The 6,250-nt window shown below is 39.2% G+C and overlaps 1 long non-coding RNA gene across 1 annotated transcript; it reads left to right on the top strand.

The window, feature by feature from the left end:
* Positions 1 to 514: 514 nt before the first annotated feature.
* LOC113755772 lies at positions 515 to 1,699 on the top strand. The gene is made up of 3 exons (XR_003465738.1): positions 515 to 836; positions 1,078 to 1,129; positions 1,314 to 1,699. It is a non-coding gene; the product is annotated as an uncharacterized LOC113755772 (long non-coding RNA).
* Positions 1,700 to 6,250: the final 4,551 nt, after the last annotated feature.

Genomic DNA, 6,250 nt, shown 5'->3' with positions numbered 1-6,250 from the left:
TTATCTCTCCTTATCCTTTCCTTCCCACTCTATTCTTGAATATTACTTCAACTTTTTATTATTTTTCTTTTTTCTTTCATTTTTTGCGCTTCAAAAACATTTGGAGCTTCGAACCCTGTAAATGAAAGACTGCCGTCTTTGTTTGCTTTTCTGGTTGCAATTGGAGAACTAATGTGGATTTTTTTTTTATTTCTTGACTTTTATTTTCCGGTCTAAGATAGAACCACAAGTGAAGCACTGACTGCTGCTTCCTCTCTATTGTTTCAGGTAGTACCTCAATTCTTCCGCTACTTTCCTTTCATTAGTGATTTATTTTTCTTTCTTCTATCTGGTTACGTCGATGTTTTGTCTTGTTTTTTCTGGAAATGCAGCTAGAGTGTAGATCTATGGTGCTTTCGATTCGTTTCGAAAATAAAAATAGATGGCTAGGGTAAAGAATAGAGACCACACGCTTCTCTCTCTCTTTTCTCTCCTCAGAAGCTCCGCCGCTTTCTTCCTCTCCAAAACATTTCATCTATCATTTCTTCATTCTTTTTCGTTAGTTTTCCTTTCTCCTACACGATCGTAGATGGACTTCCAAAAATACTCATGGACGGTTTGCTCTGTGGTCGTGCGGGTACCGTCTCTTTTGCTGTTGTACTTTCGTATCTCTACGTGCAAGACGGGAAGAAGACAATTTTAGTGCTCTTATATTCTCGAATGTGAAGCTTCCCTTTCGCATCGGATTGACGACTGTTCCGGTCTTATCTCGTCGGGAATTCTGTGTCCCTATGACAACAGGGGTCAATGATTCCGACTCAGTGGACTCTACTTTGATCCAATCCATGGGAAGGAAGGTTTGATCCACTGAACGTATCTCTTTTTTGCCCTTCTTGTATGATACATTCTATATAACGAGCTCCTCCGATCCTTTTTTTTTCACTTAATCCTTTGTACCTGGGCAAAAGAATGCAAATGGATCTGAGCTATTTTATTTCTATTATAAAAAAAAGTGTGTTTATTTTCGTTTCTGTTTTTTTCATTTCTATTTTTTTCTAATTTTTAACCAATATGTCCTCCTTTTTTGGGCCCACTTAGAGATGATCTGAAAGAAAGCTTCAACTCCAGATCTTCAAGCTAAAGTAGTAGAGTGAGGTATCCGTCATTTTCTCTATTTTTTTCTTACTTATTTCATTTCATCGGACTTTTTCTGAATTTTCCTAATTTTTTTAAAAATGGCAATATTGATTTTATTAGAAATGCCTCTACCAAAAATTTTCTGGCTGCTTTTCAAGTTTATTATTGCTAATTAATTTGATTACTGGAATGGACAGGTTGTTGCAGTTAAGCAATTGGATAGAAATGGGCTTCAAGGTAATCGAAAATTTTGTGTTGAGGTTCTTATGTTCAGTTTTTTATGTCTTTCTAACCTTGTAAATTTAATCGATTACTGTGCTGATGGGGACCAGAGGCTACTTGTCTATTAGTTCATGCCCTTGGGATCCTTGGAAGATCATCTTCATGATATCATTTCAGGCATTCTTGTTCATTATCTTGTCAATTGTTTGCGACTTAGTTATTGCATGTTCAACAAGAAGTCCATTCCATTTTAAAATTGAATTTACATGTTTACTGAAATTTATGAACTGCATAAACTTTTTTAAGGAAGACATGATGACAGTGCAAGTTTTGTTTAGAAAGTTAATTGGGTTTTTTCTACTTAAACTAACTTTTATGTTGATTGTTCTTTCTTTACAATGATGCCATTTATAAGGAAAAATAAAATGCAGAAATAATGAAGCCTCAAGGACAGAGCATAGGTTCAAACTTGTTTATTCTAGGTATGGGGGTCAATGTTCGTTCCAGGAAAATGGGAAAGGTGGGGTTGAGGGCATATAAGTGGCATAGTATGGTGAATGGATGGTTTGGTGTTTTGAATAGTGGTGATTGGTATTGTATCATATCATGCCTTTACTCCACATTCTATTGTTTGAGGTTGATGAAGAGCTTGCTTGTTCAAATGGTACTGCCTCAAGTATTAATGCATTTGTTCACTTAGTAAGAGTGGGTTCCTCAGCTGATCACAATGTTAAGGGATCTTGTGCTTTGTGCTTTAATTGCATTCCTGAAACTCTGTCTCTCTCTTTTCCTGCATGTGGTTACATTCAGGCTACGAGAGTTTTGGTTGAATGATTTTAAGCCTTATCACTTCTCCACCCAATGCTGTAAGTTGAATGAAAAGCAGGGCATGAAATGCAGCAAAGATGAAAGGACTTGCGGTGGTCATACACACAATATGTCAATGAAATGCAAGGGCAAAGAATAAACTTGGTCTGCGAAGTGCACGACAACGTAAGGGAATGACAGAAACGAATCATCTCTCTCTCGACCTTTGGCTATCTCCTGGACTCACCTATGGTAGCAAACATTACCGAGGAGCTCAAACTACTCCCCCTAACAATCCCAGGTCACAACCCCAACAAAACAGAGAAAGAAAAGGATCTATCGATTCAGCCATAGCAAACCAAAACGCAACCAAGAATAAAAACACTAGAAAAAGCTACAAGCTTTCCCATAGGAATCACCGGATCTTCAAATAAGGAGACTTTGCTAAACTGAAAGACAAAGATGAGTTACCTTTCCCAGCAAGGGCTTTGGACAGATTTTTCTTACGTTGTTTCTTCGCAGCCTTGCACCGTGGCTCCCTCAAAACTCTCCCCCAAAATCCAGCCGCCCTTTGCCTCTTCTTGCTCTTGACTCACGGTGAAGTTCACGGGTAACAATGGTGGAGTGAAATGGTGAAAGTTTCATGAAGAGCAGCAGCTCCAGTTGCTACTTTGTCCCTGGAAGGACGGCACCCGATTCCTCTCTTCCTCTCTCTAATTCTCTATCTCACCCTCTCGGTCTCTTTTCCCTGCTCAGCCCATCACCTAGTTACCCTTCTTCCTCTCGAAGCTTTTCTGCCAAAACCTAGCCGCTCTCTCTCTCTGTTTTTTCCCAGCTGTCTCACGCACTCCTCTCTCCTTGCTCTCGCCTTTTTCACAGCCCTCTTTTTTGTTTTCTCCTCCAGCCGTTCCCCTTTCTTTCCCTTTTTCTGTGTTTCTATCTCTCGGATTCCTCCCCTTTTGCGGCTGCAGTTCCCTTTCTTTTTATATCCGGCTAGCCACCCCCAAAACCCTGTATTCAATGGCTAGAAATCATCCCTCTCAAACCCTTTTTCTTGGCCATCCGATGAGTCTGCATTCGTCCCTTGCAAGCTGCCAAAAATTGCAGCGTGCCCTGCCGGCACTGTCTTTTTTTTTTTTTTTAATAATAACTTAACAAAAATATAGATAACTAATTAATAAAAAATAACTAATGGAGAAATGCTAATTGAGATAAAATGAAATGCTAATTTTCCTTTCTTTTCCTTTTCTCTCTTTTTCCTTTTTCCCTTTTTTTAAAGTAATTTAACAAAATGGTAATAAAATTAAATGAAAACCAACAATTTAATTAACATCGGATAAAAATGACTAAACTAGAAATAATAAATAGCAAAAAATTGCAATTTTTCATTTTTTCTTTTTTCTTTTCATCATTTTTCATTTTTCATCATTTTTCTCTTTTTCCTTTTTTTTCAAGAAAACATTGAATTTGAATAAAAACAACTAATTAAAATACAATAAGAGACACGAGACAGGAATCAACCAAAATAAATCTAAAATTGAATAAATAAATCCAAAATTAAACTAATTTAAAAAATAAAATTCGAAACCAAAAATTTGGTGTCTACAGTTTGCCCCTCTTTGTCTGAGTTTTGAAAAAACTTGAGACAAAGAAGTAGACACCAAATACTTACCTGTGTTATTTGGCTGTGAACGACTCGAACGATGGGGACTGACCCCTTTTGATGAGACTGACTCGGACGAGAAGTTTATAATGGATTGATCTGAACAGGAATTTTAAAACGGGACTGACCCGAACAAAAGTTTAAAAACGGGACTGGCCCGAACAAAAATTTAAAACGGGACTGACCCGAACAAGAAATTTAAAAAGGGACTGACCCGAACAGAAATGTAAATGGGATAGATCCGGACAGAAATTAAAATCATAGGATGCGCACTAGTGAGATTGATCCAACGGCTAGTGGCGATGATGAATGAAATGCATTGATAATCGGTCAGTGTGATAGAACCCGAGCCTACCTTGATATAAGCGGCCAGCGGGATTAAACCCGGTCCTGCCGAGGTCGGCGGGATAAAACCCGGTCCCAACGTGATAAAACCCGATCCTGCCGAAGTCGGCGGGATAAAACCCGGTCCCAACGATGTATGGACGGTCAGAGGAATAAAACCCAGTCCTGCCGAGGTCGCGGGATAAAACCGGTCCCAACGAAGTATGGACGGTCAGCGGTAAAACCCGTCCTGCCGAGGTCGGCGGGATAAAACCCGGTCCCAAATGAAGTATGGACGGTCAGCGGGATAAAACCCGATCCTGCCGAAGTTGGCTGGATGAAACCCGGTCCCAATGAAGTATGAACGGTCAGCGGGATAAAACCCGATCCTGCCGAAGTGGGCGGGATGAAACCCGGTCCCAATGAAGTATGAACGGTCAGCGGGATAAAACCCGGTCCTGCCGAGGTATGAAAAGACTTTTGCAAAATGTCTTTGCGTAGAATTTTAAAAGGTTCTAATGAGGGAAACCATCTTGACTTAGAAAAAAAATAATTGCCCCAGTGTGTATTTTTGTAATTTAAACCTGCAAAACAGCAATAATTAGAATGTCAAACAGTGCCACCACCATCCGATCAATCCTGCCTTCAAGAAGTGTGTAAACATGAGTATTTGTGCGACCTTCGTCAATCTTCTTGCTGTGGCATTTTTCCAGGCTGACTTGGTATGCACTTTGCCATGTTGTGAAACTTGCGTAGCCGGCTTTGCTGAATCTCAACCATTTCCGAAAGATGATCGAACCCAAGTATGCTTGGTATAAACCATGGGGTTGTTACTCACCAAAATTCGATGATTAAGAAAAAGTAATTTCACATGTCATGCAGAAATGAATAGGTAAAAGAATGTAAACATAAACAACTGTGCTTAAAATGTCATGAATACAAGCAATCGAGGAAAACTGAGCTCCATAAAAAAAGGTATTTGCAAAAGAATATTTTTACAAAGTAATACAATTTTTGGCCAACGGATGTCATATTCGAATCTCCGGATATCTTTGTCCTGGAATTCAATATTGACGGAAGTATCTCAAAACGAAGAGAAATCCAAATGAGCCAAGTCACCAGCTATTCCTCCTCGTGCTTGCTTACTGCAAAACCTACCTTAGCGCCCTTCCGGGTTTTCACCAGGGTTGCCCCTACCCTTTTTTTGTTTTTGTTTTGCTTCTTTTTTCTTTCTTTTTTGTTTTCTTTTCCTTTTCTTTTCTTCTTTTCTTTCAAAGGTGCCCTTTCTGGTTCTCACTTAAAGAATGATGGAAAAACTCGGCCATGATCGACTCAAGAGTGTGAGTTGAAGATTGGTGGCATCAGTAAAATGCACTTCCCTTATAAACTTAAGCGAAGGCATTATGGACATCACTCGCCAGTTGATTAGCAAACTTCCCAATAGAAATACAGCAAGCGACGAAAGCCAGGACTTTTGCACTTTTGTAATGAGGTCAGGTGGGGTGCTTTTAAGAAAAGTTGAGGCTTGAAAGCAAATTTTTAATGAGAGGTGTGAAATAACCTGAGATTGCATCATTTTGAGATTGTTTCCAATTTTGAATGAAACCGAGGAAAATTTGCCCCAGTTTAATTGGATTTCCCTCCTTGCATTTTTCATTGCATTTCCTCACTTTTGCATTCTCTTTTAAAACTGATTTTCCCTCGGTGTGAGGTTTTTCTTTCTCTCTTTTTCTTTTTGCTTTTGAGCATCTCTCTTTCAAAATAAATTTGCCCCAGTGTGGGGTTTTACTTCTTCTTTTCCCTCTTGATCATCTCTCCTTAAAATAAAAAATTTGCCCCAGTGTGGGGTTTGCAATTCTCAGGGGCTGCCAAACGAAAATTATTGTTCTGATAGCTCAAAGGGGATGACTAGGGATGAAATGTTTTGATTGGAAAGGAAGATGGCCTGACTCTTGTTTCGCCCCTTGCATGATTTCCAAAAGAAATTTGCATAATCAAAAATAAAAACTTCTTACACATGTCTGAGTTGATAGGTTGAGGGAATGTTTGTCCATCCGTCTCTTCAAGGATAAGTGCTCCACTCGGTAGCACCTTTTTGAATGACAAATGGCCTTACCA

Source organism: Coffea eugenioides, unplaced genomic scaffold (genome assembly GCF_003713205.1).
Source record: "Coffea eugenioides isolate CCC68of unplaced genomic scaffold, Ceug_1.0 ScVebR1_1719;HRSCAF=2621, whole genome shotgun sequence".
NCBI lineage: Eukaryota > Viridiplantae > Streptophyta > Magnoliopsida > Gentianales > Rubiaceae > Coffea > Coffea eugenioides.
The sequence above is the reverse complement of the archived record's forward strand: the minus strand, read 5'-3'. Positions and strand labels throughout refer to the sequence as shown.